Here is an 18,580-nt window from a genome sequence, read left to right as displayed (position 1 = left end):
ACAAAAAAATACCTAGCTAGTTTTAAAATTGAATATATGGACAACAGAACTACCATGGCCTAATGAAAACATTCCTAGAATGACCCCCTCCTCCCATTAAAATCAAATATAAAAATCTCAACCCTTCACCCTAACACCATAGTTCTCCCTTGGACTAGCTCTCTGATCTCTTGCAGAGTATCAATAAACTCTTAACTTTTCTGTATTCCTTGACTATTGGTAAATTACTTTTACCAGCCACAGCAGCAGCATGGCACTGGCCTCTCACATGCTGCACCTTGCATGGCATTGTTTGCTTTGCTGAGAATGAAAGACTTCTACAGGAACATGTCCCCGCTAAGGGAATCACAATCCATTTCCATGCTGAACAAGGATAGACTTTCTTTTGCAAGGATAAGAACATGGAGAAAAATGACCAGACATGAAAATAAAGGGGACAAGATGAGAATGTCAAGCAAACTTAATATTTATCTAAATTTATTCTAGCAAGTATTGTATACCAAAGACTTTTTTAAAAAGGCCTATAACCATCCAGGCAGAAAACAAAACCAAATAAGCTGTTTATACTGAGAAATCACAAATTTCTCTTCACAAACTTAAATGCAGAAATGTCATTCAGTAGCAGAATACGTAATAAATTTGTGTAGTGGAAAGTGATACAACAGTGAAAATGAGTGTGAAACAGCTGCATGCATCAGCATGGATGGATGGCGTTGAGCAAAGGAGTGTATCAGTCAGTGTTTACTAGAGAAACGGATATAACACACAATATACAAATATGTAAGAATTTACAAGATTGGCTTACAATAGTCATCCACAGAGTTGGATGTGGAAGAGTCGAGAGGCTCTGTCTACACACTGGAGACTGAAGGATTCCATTGAAGGTTTGGCACTCACTGCAGTGTCCCATGCAAATCTGCGTCAGGAGGCCGATGGGTCTGCAATGGAAGCTCAAGGGTCTGCACCGGAAGCCAGGAGATGACATCCAACGTGAAGGCGAAGACTGGAGCTCCTGGGAAGAAACACAAGCAGATCCGTCCTTCTTCACTTCCCCTTTATACCTTCCAGGCCACAAGCCGCCCTAGGGTGGGTGTGGAATTGCTGAGCCAATTTAGTTGAGCTTCTCTTACTCAAGTTGACACAATGAATCAGCCATCATGGGGAGTATCATAAAAACACATATTCAGTATGGTCCTACATATGTACATCTCAAAACCAGTCAAACTAAACAGCAGATTGTTGAAGGATACACATCAGAGAAGTAAAACAATTAGCAAAAAATCAGGAGTATATTAACTCAAAATTCAGTATAGTGGCCCAGGGATTTAGCTCACTGGTTCTGGCACCTGCCTGACAAGCACAAGGTCCCGAGTTTGATCCCCGGTACCAAGAAAAAAAAAAAAAATGAGTATAGTGTTTTTTACTTGGGGAGGGAGAGGGATGTAGTTGGTATTGGTGATGTTCTGGGTCTTGATCTGGATGCTAATTGTATGGGTATTTGTTTTATTATCCTTCAAACTACACAAATGCATGTTACATACTATTCTGAAATATAATGTATTTCACATTAAAATTAATTTGAAAATTCAAGTAAAAAATAATATCTACTCAGGAAACAGGTTCTTCTGGTAACACAGAGTCAAGATGATGCATATAGATATATAACAATAGACTTCTTATGAGGGATTGGTCCAGGCAATTGTGGAGTTGGAGAAGTCCTATCAACTGCCTTCTGCAAGCTGGAGGCCCAGGAGTGCCAGTGGTGTAGTTCTAGTCCAAGCCTGAAGGCCTGAAAAGCAGGAGGGTCAATGGTCTAAAGTCCCAGGCCAAGTCCAAACACCAGCAAACCGGGAGCACTGACGTTGAAGGGCAGAAAATGGGTGTCCCCGCTGAAGAAGACAGCAAATTCCCCTCGTTTCCACTTTTTTGGTTCTACGCAGGCCCTTAACAAATTGTATGATGCCTGTCCACATTGGAAGGAAGATTTCTTTACTCTTTCTACTGATTCAAATGTGAATCTCTTCTGGAAACACCTTCACAGACAAACCAAAGAGGGTTTTTTAAAGAACTATTAAGGGATTTATTACACAGAATTTTAAAAATACACACTCAAAGAAATAGAGTGGGGGCCCTCAAAAGAGAGAGGTGTATTATAATCTGGAGCAGGGAATATTTACAGGTTTTGGGGGGTGCAAATGTATGCAATTTGTGAATCTAGAAAGTTTGGGCTCAGCTTATAGGAGAAAAATGATGGCTCAACCACAGGTAGAAAGACAAAGGCTCATTTTACAGGAGAAAGGCATGGGCACTGTCTATTATTGTGTTGTTTTAAAATGGTTAATCTAAGATGTTTTGCCTAAGAACATTCTTTGAAACCCTTCAGTGTGTTTCTCTATATAGCTGGCTCTATTTTGCCAGCTATCCCTCAGCTCCGTCAAGTTGACACACAAAATGAATTAGCACAATATGTAAGTGAAAAGTCAACTTTTCAAAGAATGTACCAGTTAATGCAATACAAACAGCAGGAAAGCAACAAGAATTTTAGGTGGAGTACACCTCAAGAAAAAAACTGGTAAAGCATAAAAGAGGGGAAGATTATAATAGAAAATCTTACTTTAGAAAGTGATGTAAATTTCCTCATCTTTTAAAAGAAAGACAAAGCAGGCTAACAAGTGTATTATTTGAGTGTATTTGTAGTGTTTGGTATTGTTGGGATAATAAAAATATACATGTGGTTCAACATTAGAAAAATCTCTTATTATGAAGTATTGAATTTAGAGAAAATTCATAGGATAATGTTACCAGATATTAATAAAAATGTTACTGATATTAATAAAAATCAAAACATCAGAGAATTATGGGGCCAGGGATTTAGCTCAGTGGTTTTGTCGCCTGCTGCACAAGCTCAAGGACCTGAGTTCGATCCCTGGTACCAAAAAAAAAAAATCAGAGAATTATAAAAAGTATGCTCTTAATGCAATGAGACTGTTTACTTCATCTTTAAAAATCAAACACAAGGCCATTCCCATTAAAATTAGGTACAATACAAAGACATCTGCTATCATGATCATTATTCAAAATGATTAGGAAGCTTTAGCCAAGTGTAATAAGGAAAAAAAATTAGGATACATACAAGTTGGAAAAGAGAAGACAAAATTATAATTTTTGTATGATGACATAATTACTTGAAAACCCAAGGAAAATTAACTCCCAAACAGTTAATACTAATTATAGAATTCTCATCATGTATTCAATCCCAAGCTAAATACATACAACTTAATAGCAGTGGCTACGACTTCAAAAGCCTCTAGAGACTAAGCGACAATAAAACTGAGTGCAGATGAGGGACTTTCTCTGGCTTTCTCAAGCAACTGCTTCCTAGCTCCTGCACATTTGTGTCAAGAGGGACTGTAAATTTGGTTGCTGACTTTTCAAGAGAATTTTAAAGCCAGATTTTTGTATAAAACTTCCTGATTTTTATATACAGTGAGCAATTCAAAAACTACCTAAATTAAATACATACATAGGCTAGATATGGCCATGGACCTGTACTGTACAACTGTTGATCGGTAGCATAGAACTAATCTGCAAATATAGTGGGGACCAATGTAAAATGAAGCAAAACTGGTTAACAACCCAGGGATTTGCACATGCAAGGCAAGAGCTATGCCACTGAGCTACACTGCCAGCCCAAGATTGATTAATTTTTGAATAGCATAGCATTTGAAAAAAATTAAATTCTTATAATTTGTACCACACCAAATATAGTTGATAAAGAATTACATGCACAAAATCTCCCTAAAAAACAATAGAAAAATATATAAATAAATATTTATGTAATCTTGGATTAAGAATACTTTCTAAAAATAACAACAGATATAGAAATTATAAAAAGAAAACCTGACCTTGATTGCATACACTTTTTAACCATTTCAGGTCAAGGAACAAAACGCTGATGGAAGAGTAGGAAAAATATTTGAAACACAGAGCCAAGATCCTTTATATAGAAAGATTGGTCTTGCAGATCAATAACAAGCATCTCCAGAGATTGTTAACACAGGATGTTGCAAAGCTAGTCACAAAATAAGAAATGCCAACAGCCAACGAGAGTAACATTAAACCTCACCAATAACCAAAAAAGCCAAATCAAAATTTCCCTGTTGACTTCCAGGTTTTGTAAAAATTATTTTTGAGATCCAATGTTGACAAAGGTGTTTATTGCTGGCATCCATTACTACAATCTGTAGAACAATTTAGCAATATGTGTAAGTACCCTTTGATTCAGCAAGTCTATTTATAAAAGTTTAGTCTAAGGAAATAAGGGGCTGGGGATTTAGCTCAGTGGTTCTGCCGCCTGCCTCGAAAGTGCAAGGACCTGAGTTCGATCCCCAGTACCAAAAAAAGAAGATGCTGTCTAAGGAAATAAGAATAGATACACAGATTTAGTTGCAATGATGTCATTATTGATGCATGAAGAGCACAAAACCAAAAAAATGGAAACAGCCAGATAAATAAATAAATTAATATGTTCATAATGCAATGTTCATGGCAGCCATTTAAATTCTGAAGAAAGTTTTGAAGATTTTTATTGAAAAAATACAATACACTGCTAAGGTTTTCTTAAACCTTATTTTAAACTTTAATACATTATGGTGAATAGTGTGGCTCCAAACTATTGTTCAGTATATATACTCAACAATGAGCTGGAAGGATATGCCTGAGCACTAACTGTGATTATCTTTTTTTTTTTTTTTTTTGGTACTGGGGATCGAACTTGGGACCTTGCACTTGCGAGGCAGGCAGTGGAACCACTGAGCTAAATCCCTGGCCCAACAGTGCTTATCTTTATGTGTGGAGTTATAATTATTGTGCTCCAAAGTTCTTTTTTAAAGTTTTTGTCTTTTCTAAAATGAGCATATTGTTTTGATTACAAGAGGGAAATTTTTTTACTTGAAAAGGAAGGATACACTAGTGGACCCCAAGATACACTAATTGATTATGGTAGTTAATTAACTGTATAACAAGGAGCTATATACAATTTGTATGATTTAGTTTGTTCTGTGTGTGTGCACACACACATGTGTGTCTAACTATATATACCATATATGGTCAACAGGGTTAACTTTCTACTTACATTTTGGTTAGAGTGCTTTTAAAATAAATCCATATGTTAAAAACTAATAAAGAGAGCCACCCAGAAATACACAAAATGTCAAAACAAAGCTTAGGGGGCCAGGGATTTAGCTCAGTGGTTCTGATGCCTGCCTCGAAATCACAAGGTCCCAAGTTCGATCCCCAGGACCAAAAAAAAAAAAAAAACAAAGCTTAGGCAGGCTTTAATTTCACACTATGCAAAATTAAAATTTTATTGCAAATAGTCCATAAAATGGATTCCCTGCATGTGGTTTATTAGAATTGCCTATAAGTACCTGGTTTATCCATGGCCAATGAATACAGTTAATGGGCCTTTATACAAATATTTACAGGCCCAGGGGTGGGGATTTAGCTCAGCGGTTCCTCTGACTGCCTCGCAAGCAGAAGGACCTGAGTTTGATCCCCGGTAACAAAAAAAACCAACATATTTACAGGCCCAAAGAGAGATTTATCAGCAGACTTGGCCTGCTTTCCAGGATGAGTTAACAGTGAATTCTAGCCAACCCTTCAAACACACAGAAAGAAGCCAAAAAGAGTTTGCCAATGACTTAAGTAAGGAAAAGTCTGGAATTGCAAAGGATGTGACATGAATGGGGGTAATGCAGGTGTCCAAAATAAACTAAGTGCCACATGTAGAAATTATAAATTTCTCTGGTTCCACACCTCAAAGACACAGAGGACACCAGACCACCAGACCATGGTACTGAGTCCCGCTGCTCCCGGCCCAGAGGTAGGGGCTTCTGAGCCACCGTCCCACTGCTCCTGATCCAGAGGACGGGGCTTCCCAGTCACCATCCTTCCTGCTGCTCCCAGCCCAGAGGAAAGGGCTTTTGGGTCACCTTCTGTCCCGCTGCTCCTGGCCCAGAGGAAGGGGCTTCCTGGCCACCATCCCTCCTGCTGCTCTCAGTCCACAGGAAAGGGCTCTTGGGTCATGAACCCTACTGCTGCTCCCGGCCCCTGTCCCAAAACTCCCAGCTCAGAGGAGGTAATCCATGCAGGTGCTAACAGCCCCCTGCCCCAGTCAAAATGAGAAAACACGTAAATAAGTCAAAAAACCAGACTTCCAGATCACCTACAGCAACCCCAAAGGGAAATGAGATGGAACACTCTGATACCCAAACACCTGGACCCACTGAACTGGCAACAAAAGGGGATCTAGAAAAAATGAAATCAGAAATAATTTCTCAGATAACAGGAGAAATTGTGCCCCTAGTGCAAGACATGACTAATAAATCTAGAGAGAAGCTCAGGAACATGATGGAATCCCAACATAAGAAACAAATGGAATCCATAAGACAGATGCAAATAGATTTCCAGGACATGAAAAACTCCATTGAAAGTCTACACAGCAGAATGAGCCAATGTGAGGACAGAATTTCAGATATAGAAGATAAGATTGCAATTAGTGACCAGGAAAAGAAAAATTACTTCAAAGTTATAAGGGAACATGAGAAATCAATCCAGCAGCTGCTAGATGATGCAAGGAAGAGTGACATAAAACTGATTGGAGTCAATGAAGAAACAGGAGAGAGTGAAGATGACATAAAAGATCTCTTCACAGAAATAATGGCAGAAAACTTCCCAAGCAGGGGAAAAGAGCTTGACATACAGATAAGTGAGGCATATAGGACTCCAAATAGCCTTGATCAAAAAAAATCTACACATAGGCGTATAATTGTTAAGATTCCAGAAACTCAACAGAAGAACAAAGTTCTACAAGCAGTTAGAGAAAAGAAACAAATCACATACAAAGGAAAGCCCATCAGAATCACAGCAGACTTCTCAACACAAACCATCAAGGCAAGAAGAGCTTGGAGTGACATATTCCAAGCCCTAAAAGAAAACAGCCTCCAACCCAGATTGATGTACCCTGCAAAACTATCTTTCAAAATTGATGGAGAAATAAGATATTTTCATGACGAAAAGGACCTTAGGAAATTTGTGAATACCAAACCAGCACTCCAAAAATTTTATACAATATCCTAGGAACAGACATTGAGGATCACAACCCTAGGAAGCAAAGCAGAACAAACCCATCTGGCATGACAAGAAATTAAATGGAAAGGGGGAGAACCCAACAAAAAGAAAAAGTCATGGCAATGACAAGTCAGTACATTTCAGTTATAACCATCAATGTTAATGGTCTCAATTCACCAATCAAAAGAAACAGACTGGCAGAATGGGTCAAGAAGCAAAATCCAACAATATGCTGCATACAAGAAACACACTTAATTCAAAAGGAAACTCATACACTGAAAGTTAAAGGGTGGAAAATGATACTCCATGCAACAGGAACCTGAAAAAAGCAGGAGTAGCTATCCTCTTTGCAGGTCAAGTAGATTTCAAACCAACACTGATTAAGAGAGACGAAGAAGGACACTACATCCTTGTAAAGGGAACAATCCAAGAGGAAGAGATGACAATCATAAATATCTATGCACCAAACACTAGTGTGCCCAACTACATAAAACAAATACTAAAGGACATGAAAAGTCATATATGCACTAATACAATTGTAGTAGGGGACCTCAACACCCCACTGTCACAAATAGATAGATCAACTAGACAAAAAATAAGTAATGAAATACTAGAACTCAATCGAACTCTTGTACAAATGAACTTAACAGATGTTTACAGAGTCTTCCACCCCACAAAATCAGAATACACATTCTTTGCAGCTGCACATGGGTCATTCTTCAAAATAGACCACATACTCACACATAGAACATGTTTAAGTAAGTGCAAAGGAATTGAAGTTATCCCCTGTATACTATCAGACCATAGTGCAATGAAATTGGAGATCCATAGCAAAAGAAACTCAAAAAATTTCATAAACACGTGGAAATTGAACAACACACTTCTGAATAACCAATGGGTCACAGAGGAAATTAAAGAAGAAATCAGACAGTTCCTACAGTTAAATGACAATGACAATACAACATATCAGAATCTATGGGACACAATGAAAGCAGTCTTACGAGGGAAATTCATAGCAGTGAATATGCATATTAGGAAAACAGAACAAGCCCAATTAAACAACCTGATGCTGAACCTCAAGCTTCTAGAAAAAGAAGAGCAGGACAACCCCAAAGCTCATACAAGGGAGGAAATTTTAAAGATCAGAGGAGAAATCAATGCAATGGAGACTAAGAGAAAGATACAAAAAAATCAATGAAGCCAAGAGTTGGTTCTTCAAAAGAATCAACAAAATTGACAAACCTTTAGCCAACCTTGTCCGAAAAAGGAAAGAAAAGGCTCAAATCCATGCAATTAGGAATGAAAAGGGTGAAACTACAACAGACCCAGCAGAAATCCAGAGGATCATCAATACCTACTTCCAGAACCTATATGCCAATAAGATGGACAACACAGAAGAAATGGACAGATTCCTAGATACATATGAATTACCAAAGTTGAATGAAGAAGACCTAAAAATTCTGAACAACCCAATATCAACCAATGAAATTGAAAATGTAATTAAAAACTTATCAACTAAGAAAAGCCCAGGCCCTGATGGCTTCACTGCTGAATTCTACAAGACATTTAGAGAGGAACTGCTGCCACTACTGTTTAAACTCTTCAGTGAAATTGAAAGGGAAGCAATACTCCCAAATTCATTCCTGGAACCAAGCATCACCTTGATCCCCAAAGCAGAGAAAGACTCAACTGAAAAAGAGAACTATAGGCCAATCTCACTAATGAACATAGATGCAAAAATCCTTAATAAGATACTGGCAAACAGAATGCAGAAGATCATTAAGAAGATCATACAACCTGATCAAGTGGGATTCATCCCAGGGATGCAGGGATGGTTCAATATACGCAAATCAATCCATGTAATACACTATATCAATAGAGCCAAGGACAAAAACCATATGATTATCTCCATAGATGCAGAACAAGCATTTGACAAAATCCAACATGCATTTATGATAAAAACCCTACAAAAAATTGGAATAGATGGTCTCTACCTCAAACTGATAAAAGCCATCTAGGAAAAACCAACAGCCAATATCATACTAAATGGTCAAAAACTATAATCCTTCACACTAAAATCAGGAACAAGACAAGGATGTCCACTATCACCACTCTTGTTCAATAGAGTTCTGGAAATATTAGCCATGGCAATTCGACAAGAGAAAGAAATAAAAGGAATAAAGATAGGTAATGAAGAAGTCAAATTGTCATTATTTGCAGATGACATGATACTCTATATAGAAGGCCCCAAGAACTCCACCAAAAGTCTTCTAGACTTAATAACCAAATTCAGTCAAGTAGCTGGTTACAAGGTCAACACACAAAAATCAATAGCTTTCCTCTACACCAATGACAGACTCACTGAGAGAGAAATAGGGCAAATAATTCCTTTCACAATAGCATCCAAAAAACTGAAATACCTAGGAATCATCCTAACGAAAGAAATCAAAGACCTCTTCTCTGAAAACTATGGCATTCTGAAAAGAGAGATTGAAGATGATATCAGAAAATGGACAGACATCCCCTGCTCCTGGGTAGGAAGGATAAATATAGTGAAAATGGCCATCCTTCCAAAACTGCTATATAGATTTAATGCAATTCCAATTGAGATCCCAGCAGCATACTTCATGGACCATGAGAAAACAATCCAAAAATTCATTTGGAACAAGAAGAGATGCAGAATAGCAAAAGCAATTCTAGGTAACAGAGACATGGCAGAGGGTATCACAATCCCCAACCTGCATCTATACTACAAAGCTACTGTAATAAAAACAGCATGGTACTGGCAAAGAAACAGACCTGAGGACCAGTGGAACAGATTAGAAGATGCAGAAACAACGCCAGAGACACTCAGCCATCTCATCTTCGACAAAGGAGCCAAACACCCTCACTGGAGGAAAGATAGCCTCTATAATAAATGGTGCTGGAAAAATTGGGCTTCAACTTGCCAAAGATTAAAACTAGACCTATATCTCTCACCATGCACTAAACTAAAATTGAAATGGATTAAAGATCTAAATATTAAAATAGAAACTCTGAACCAGTTGGAACAGAGCTTAGGTAGAACCCTTGAAGACATCAGTTTAGGAAAAGATTTTATGAACAAAACCTCGGTTGCCCATGAACTAGCACAAACAATCAACAAGTGGGATCTCTTCTTATTAAAAGGCTTCTGCACAGCAAGAGAAACCACCAGCAGTGTGAAGAGACAACACACAATGTGGGAAAAAATCTTCACCTGCTCTTCCTCAGACAAAGGTCTACTATCTCGAATCTGTAAAGAACTTAAAAAGATCAGACCTCCCAAATTTAAAGACCCAGTCTGAAAATGGGCATCTGAAATGAACAGACATTTCTCAGACAAAGAAGTAGAAATAGCAAATAAATACATGAAAAAATGTTCAACATCACTGGTCATTCGAGAGACGCAAAGGAAAACAACACTGAGATTCCACTTCACTCCAGAAAGAATGACTGCTATCATGAAATTAACCAATAACAAATGCTGGCGGGGCTGTGGGGAAAGAGGAACCCTGCTCCACTGCTGGTGGGAGTGTAGACTGGTGCAACCACTGTGGAAATCAGTATGGAGATACCTCAAAGAACTAGGACTGGAAGTCCCATTTGACCCCACTATTCCACTGCTGGGGATCTTCCCCAAAGAATTAAAAGAATCATACCACAGTGATATATGTGCACCCATGTTCATAGCAGCAGTTTGCAATAGCTAAAACTTGGAAACAGCCCAAATGCCCATCAACTGGAGACTGGATCAAGAAAATGTGGTTTTTTTATAAAATGGAGTACTACTCAGCCATAAAAAATGAGAAATTAGAGACATTTATAGCTAAGTGGATGCACATTGAGGCGATACTCTTAAGTGAAATAAATAGGACACACATGAATAAATTCCGAATAGTTTCTCTGGTATGAGAAACTGAAAGTGTAAATAAGGACTAAATATATAATAGGTAATGTGAAATAGGAAGAAAAGGGGCAAAGGGGAAGGAAGTGGGAGGGCTAGGGGAAAGGATAGAAGGGAATGGGATTAATATGAGAAAATGGAAAAATAGGAACAAAATCTTTGTAAATAGGGAGGAATGGAGGGGTTGATGGGAGGGCTGGGCAAGGGTGAAAAATAAGAACCAAAAGAGATTATGTAAAGGTGCAAATTTCCAATGATGAATGTCATTATATTGTATTCCTAAAATGTACCAATGATTAGAATGAATAATCGATAATGCAAAATAGGAAGAAAAGGTCCAAAGGGGTAGGGGTAGTGGGAGGGGCAGGGGAAAGGAAAGAAGGGAAAGGAAAAATGATGAGAAATGGAAAAAATGGAAATAAAGTCTTTGTAAATAGGAAAGGGTGGAGGGGATGAAGGGAGGGCTAGGAATGGGGAAAAAATAAGAACCAAGATGCATTATGTAAAGGCGCAATTCCCAATGAGAAATGTAATTGTGTTGTATACCTACAATGTACCAATAAAAGAATTTAATTTAAAAAAAAAGAAATTATAAATTTCTCTACATTAAAATCTACAGAGTAAAAGCCCACACTTTACAAATGATATGGCATTTCTCTGACCTAACTGGTCACCACTGACTTCCTCATATTGGATTACCCAGAGCTCAGCCTTGCTCTCCCAAGCAATCTCATCCAGGCCCCTGTTTTTGAGTACCATCTATATCTGGTGAGTCCCAAATGTACACCTGACTGGCCCTCCCAACTTGCTCACTAACATATCTAACATCTCAAACTCAATTCCAAACCCTGTCTTTCTCCCTGAATCTACTCCTTCCATTAGCCTTTACAGTTCAGTAAAAGACATTACTATCCATCTAATTGCCCAAGCCAAAAGCCTAAGATTCATTTTGGATTTCCCTGACACCAATTCATCAGCAAGTCCTCTCTCCCTCATATCAGAAATGCATGCTGAATCCATCCATTCTTACTGCTTCTAATACTAGCACTTGCTTTCAAGCCACCATTGTTGAATTGTCTCCCAACAAGTTTATTGCAATAAATTCCCAGTTGGTCTTTGCAGAATCCATGCTCCATTGAATAGCCAGAGTGTTTTTTTGGTTTTGAGGGGTTTTTGGGGGGGTGGGTACCAAGGGTCAAACTCAGGACCTTTCACTCTGGAGGCAGGCAGTGGCACCACTGAGCTAAATCCCAGCCCTAGAGTGTCTTTTAAAAGGATAATTTACATGTGCTTGCATCTTTCCATTGCACAAAGGAAAACAAACACACAAAAACCCCTGAACTTCAGGGGAGTGTGGTGGCATGCCTATAATCTCAGCATTTGGGAGGCTGAGGTAGGAGGATCTCTGTGAGTTCGAGGCCAGCCTAGCATAGATGGTGAATTCAAGATCAGACTCGCTATGAACTACATAGGGAGACAAATAACAAACAAAGCTCCATCTTTTAAAGGCCCATCACCTCCCACCACCATACTGAGGACTAAGCCCTCCAACACATGGCCCTTTGGGGAGGACAAACAACCTACAAGGAATGTTATTTCTTTGACCATTTGCTACGCCATGTACCTACACATCACCATTACTTCCCACATTTCTCTGACAATGACCTGCCCATGCTTGTGCTACCAGAGACACTGATAAAATAAACCTAGTTCCTCCCTCCTAGCCCCACCCCCCCGCCCCGCTGAGAGAAAGAGAAACAAACACAAAGCACTCCCAACAGTTACAAGCAGTTACACTTAGGCATCATTAACTGCTTCCCCATTAGAACACTTTCTCAGGACAAACACTTTATAATTTCCTAGATTACAGTTTACCATTGCACAAGTTACATTTCAAATGGTTTCCTTTGTGAGGAGGCATTCCTGGACTCTGGCTGAGATTAGGAAATAGCCAAGTCTTATCAATAGCACACCTGCTAAGAATTTCTTCAGTGGGTTATTTCCTGGGAAGATTATCACAGTGATTAATGTCATTGACTTTTTGTTGTCAGTTTCAGAAGGTGACATTTTTGGCCTTGTTCCCAGATTCTAGAGATGTCAAATTGAAACTTGCAGCTTTTTATACTGTCTCTATCTTCTAATTAGAAAAGGGGTCTGAAAATGTTGGAACTTGCTGTATCGCCTTCTCCAAGACCAATTAGTCTACAGAGGAAGAAAAAAGGTTTTAAAAAATGGAAAGAAGAAGGACTAGATGGGTGAAGTAGAATAAGAATCACTAAAATTGGAGGCAAGTCAAAAACTAGACAGAATAGGGGGTTTTTTTCCTGCCAATGCCAGTGGCTCGTGACTGGCCCCAAGCTCCTAAGACTTTGTTCAACTTAGTCTGACTCCCCATGGGCTTATGACTACACTTACTTTGTTTGATTACTTGATTTTTCATTAGAGTCAATGTGGCATATTGGAGTTTTTCAATGCAATAGACTAAATGTTGGTCCCCTCAAAGTAATGGTATCAGGAGGTGGGGCCTTGGGGAAGTGATAGGTCACTGAGAATAGAGCCCTCATGTCCTTCTGGGGTTTTTTGGGTTTTTTGGTACCAGGGATCGAACTCAGACCCTTGCGCTTCGCAGCAGGAGGCGAAACCACTGAGCTAATCCCCGGCCCCCTCATGTCCTTTTAAAGAGACTCTGGAGTGTCCTCACTCTTTTTGTCTTGTTAAGACAGTTCAAGAATAGCTGTCTGATCCCAGGAAACTGCTCCCAAATCTGTCAGCACCTCTATCTTGTATTTTCCAGCCTCCAGACCTGTGAGAAATAAATTCCTTTATAAGCTACCAGTCTGTAATATTTTCTTATAACAGCGTCAACAGATAAAATGCTTGACCTTGGCACTTTTGGCATCTAGAGTAAGGCAGTTCTTTGTTGTGAGGCTTCCCTGGGCACCGTAGGGTGTTTTGCAGTATACCCGACCTGTACCAGCAACACACCCCACTTGTGACAACTGAGACATCTCCAGACATTCCCAAAGGTGCACAGAGGGAGGCAAAATTACCCGTTGAAGCATTAAGAAAGCAAAGGAGTCCTAGGACATCTAGGAGAGATCTAGGTTGCAATTCTAGCTCCACCCCTTATCAGTTCATAACCTTGACAAGAAGCTGTGGTTAGCTTCTCTGAGCCTGTCATCTTCTTGTTAGCCAATAGTACTCTCAAAAAATGTGTAAGGATCAAATTAAATGAGATGATGTGTGAAAAGCACTTAGGTTCACAATAGGTACTCAATAGACATTTGCTTCTTCCCTACACCCACTGCGCTTATTTAACATTTTTACTGATTTATGCTGTATGCTAAGGATATAAACACAAAGTGATTCGTGGGAACTAACTAAATCTAAGAGAGAGACAAATGCACAGTTTAATATAACATAGCAAGCACATTAATAGAGATTATTTACCAACTCCTACAGCTCTGGTCCTGTTTTTTTCCACAGTAGTTAATCTGTGCTGTCCATCAGCTCACCTTGTGTGCCACCCCCTGATAGAGGGACAGGCTGTGAGTTGAATCAGGAAAAATCGGTGGCAGTTCATCTGGAGGCCAGGAGGGAAGCAAGCAGGCAGAGAAACAGCACACAGTCAAGGGCTTCACCACGGGGCGTCTGGAAACTCCATTATCTAGTGGGCTAGAGCGAGGGTGAATAGGGGAAACTGGTGCCAGATGAAGGATGCCAGGGAACTCGACTTCTTCTTGCCAGTCACGGAGTCCCCTGGGATGCTTTCATCAGGATGGTGATGCAGTTAGATCTGCTTTGGAAGGCGCACTGTGGCAGCAGCAGGGAGGGTAAATGAGAGGTGGAATGAGGGGCAAGAGAGATGGAAAGCAAGTAGACCAGTCAGGAGCTATCGATTCCAGATGAGAAATAATGAGGCCCTGCACTGGAGAACTGGCAATGACAATGGCAAGATGCTGGGAGGCTCTAGGGACATTAAAAGGTAGAACTGCCAGGGTTTAGTGACTGATTGGATAGGGGGGAGCAAGTGAAGAAGAAGGCATAAGAAGTGATTATAAACTTCTAGCTTAGAAAATTAGGTGGATACTGATGGCATTCAGAAATGATGACAGACAGCGAGAAACTTCTTTTTCACAGCTGCCCACTCTCCCCAGCCCCCACATGACAGATCTGTGTACAACTCAATCCAACAAACCTAGCAGAGTAAATGGCACACCCAGCAGTTCCACCACGTTGGTTAAGTCTGTCTGTCTTTGCTTGGATCTGTGAAAGACCTGGGAAAATAATAGCAATGAATAAGAAAAAACCCCACTCCCTAGGGAGCTCACAGCCGAGATAGCATGGGAATTACGTTACAAGGTCATCTGCACTGTTTCAGAGAATGTTTCGCAAAGGACATCTTTGAACTGGTTAGCAGCTGGAGAGGGTATCAGAGGAGAAGGACATTATAGTCAATGGGTCGGCAGATGCAAAAGCACAGAGAGGTAGAATAATTTGGTGGCTGGAGGATGAAGTGAGGTGGAAGATGAAGCAGGAGATACATACAAGAGGTAGATCATAAAAGCTTTTGTGAGCTAAGCTAAGGATTTTTCAAAGGTATGATTAATCACTGAGTGACCTAAGTACGGAAGTTTCAAAGAAAGCCCCCAGTATTTACCCCATAATAAAGGAAAACAGGTAAGATAACAAACACCTCAGTACCTAGTATGCACCAGGTTCTGTTAGTTTTGTCCAGTTGATGGGCTAATAAACCGCTGTATGTGCATTTTACTATAAGTCATTGCCTTATAACTAAGTTACAAGGTGTGATCAAAAATACACTGAATGGGGCCCGGGATTTAGCTCAGTGGTTTCGCCGCCTGCTGCACAAGCACAAGGACCAGAGTTCAATCCCCCGTACCAAAAAAAAAAAATACACTGAATCCATACATTAAAAATTGCATTACAGTAAAAGACACATTACCATCAATCCCTCTCACTTGGAAAACACTTATCCCATCATTCTTGCCACTTTCTGAAGCAGTTCTGAAAGCCCTCTTTCCTGAGTGTCTCCAGTCGCACTGCCATGCCTATCTCAATGTCCTGAATCAATTCAGAATGTTCATCTTTCACGGTCATTTTGACTTTGGGAGAGGCAAAAGTCTTGCCATACCAAATCCAGTGAATAAGGTGGACGAGGACACCCCATAATTTTTTTTTTTTTGGCACCAGGGATTGAACTCGGGTCCTTGTCCTTTCGAGGCACACCATGTTTTTACAACCCTGCCTTGCTGTTGGATAGCACTTGGCAGCAGCGTTCACTCTAGTTTTGATTATACCTTTCTATCAGTCTTTGCTGAGACTGCGAGTCCCTTGAAGGCCCAATTATCTCTACATTCCCAGACTAGCTGAGTGCCTGGCCCAAAGCAGGATCCTAGTAAGTATTTACTAGATGAATGAAAGATCTGTTGGGTAACTTTTCCCTGAACTCTAAATTCCAAGGGTTCATCATGTGTTCACCATAGCTAAATGTTAAGGACAGTACAGAGAGAGCAGTAGTAGATTTGGCACCAGAAGATGTTGGTTCTGGTGCCACGTCATATACTAACTTGGACTTTGGAAAAGTGCATATATATATATATTTTTTGGTACCAGAGATCAAACTCGGGACCTTAGGCTTGCAAGGCAGGGGGTGGAACCACTGAACTAAATCCCCAGCCCCAAAGTGCATATATTTTGAAACTTAGTGTTCTCATCTGTGAAACAGATTTTTTTTTAAATCTTCACATCACAAAGCAATGTGTGAAAGAATTTTGTAACACTACATGTATAGAGGTTGTATACATATATATTTCATCGTCCTTAAAAATTAATGTGTGTTCAGAAGTCAGGAAAAAAATAGGTTGAGCCCAAAGTCACTTTCTTATAATCCAGTAAAAATGTTAATTGTATTTTTCTACCAGCATTCATGTAGTTCTTCTGGGTAATGGAATTCAATCCTGATTGGTCCTTGCTCATTCCAGTGAATTCTATTCACCTGCCTACTGCTCATTAGTATGCAGGGCATTTGTACTGTTTTTCACTCAGCTCTTCCTCAGATAGCTCCATGATATCATGTCTTTACTTAGCAGGTCTCTGATAAAGTGCCACATCAAGATCCCTTCAGCCATACTTTGGATCTTAAATGTCCCCAAAGTTGTGTACGTTAAAGGTTTGGTTACCACTTTGGTGCTATTGGGAGGTAGTGGGAATTCTAGGAGGTAAAGCCAAGGAGGTCTTCAGGTCACTGGGGGATTGTTCTTAGAGAAGACTGGAGAGCCCATCTCCTCTTCTTCACTCCCCAGCCATAAGATAATTGGTTTTGCTCTGCCACATGCTCCTGCTGTGATGTGCTGCCTCACACAGAGCAAACGGGGGCACGTCAGTCACAGAATGAAATCGCCAAAACTGTGAACCATAAGCTGATTACTGCAGGCATTTTTTACAATGATAAAACGCAGACACACTATCTCTGATCACTTTATATAAAAGAGTACCCATTTCCCTCTCCTTCGCCCGCCATCATTTTGTACTTCCATAACACCTTATTTTCCTTTATGACAATCATTAGAATTTTGTGTTTGCTTGTTCTTTGCCTCAATCAAAGCTGCATTTAAGATGCTTAGAAAAATACCTGCCACATAGAAGATACTCAGGGGCTTACGCTAAGTAGTCTGTTAAATGAATGACATTTGCTAAATAAATGAAGTTTTCCCTCTGTAATCAGCTGTAAGGTAGAACTGGAGTCAGAAGCCCGGGGCAGGGGGTGTTCAGCACCAGTCTTGCCATTAACCAGTTATTTGGTCTCGCAAAGTCACTTGTTTCAGAGTTCAATTTTCTAATCTACAAAATAATAACATCCTCTACCTATTTCTTAATTACTCCCATTTTATTATAAATCATAGTATTTTTGTGAAACTTACTGGGTCTCATATAACATTTTATGTGGGATGTTTCTAATTTTTTTTTTTCTAGTACCAGGGATCAAACTCAGGACTTTGTGCTTTTGAGGCAGGCACGGTGCCACTGAGCTAAATCCCTGGTCCTTGGGATGTTTCTGATTTTACTGCTACCTTCTCAACAACATGGACTTGTTCTAATTCATCTATTACAGGGCTTAACATATGGCTGGGATCTAGAAATGACTGCCATAAGAATGCAGAGCAAAGGTTAAAATTTTTCCTTCGTGAAATGAACTGAGCTTCTAATATTCGTGCTCCAAATTATTTTTAAATAGTCACTATAAGTGTCATTTCATTTTATATAGCAACTAGCAGAGTGTCTAAGCATCTAGAAATGTTCCCATTTAGTCTGGTTTTTGTTCAGGATAATGAATATGAATGCCTGTTTTGACTAAATGAATGGTTTTCGAAGCGTAGTGCCGCAGTACTGAATAAAGCTTGTGCATGGTTGATACTTTGACCCTGGCAGAAGGCATGTGCTTCCATCTACAGAACACCAACCTTTGAGTGACCCCTTGGCACAATAAAGAAAAAAAGTGCT

General features: G+C 39.6%; 1 protein-coding gene across 1 annotated transcript in view; it reads right to left on the bottom strand.

The window, feature by feature from the left end:
- Slamf9 (SLAM family member 9) overlaps window positions 1-18,580 on the bottom strand; it is a 122,660-nt gene that overhangs the window by 57,244 nt on the left and 46,836 nt on the right. The window contains 1 exon segment of the mRNA XM_087190967.1: window positions 806-1,012. The gene's annotated coding sequence lies outside the window, so the exon portion shown is untranslated.

Source organism: Heterocephalus glaber, unplaced genomic scaffold (assembly GCF_053883595.1).
Source record: "Heterocephalus glaber isolate CG9 unplaced genomic scaffold, H.glaber_assembly_v1.0 deba00001561, whole genome shotgun sequence".
Taxonomy (NCBI): Eukaryota; Metazoa; Chordata; class Mammalia; order Rodentia; family Bathyergidae; genus Heterocephalus; species Heterocephalus glaber.
The sequence above is the reverse complement of the archived record's forward strand: the minus strand, read 5'-3'. Positions and strand labels throughout refer to the sequence as shown.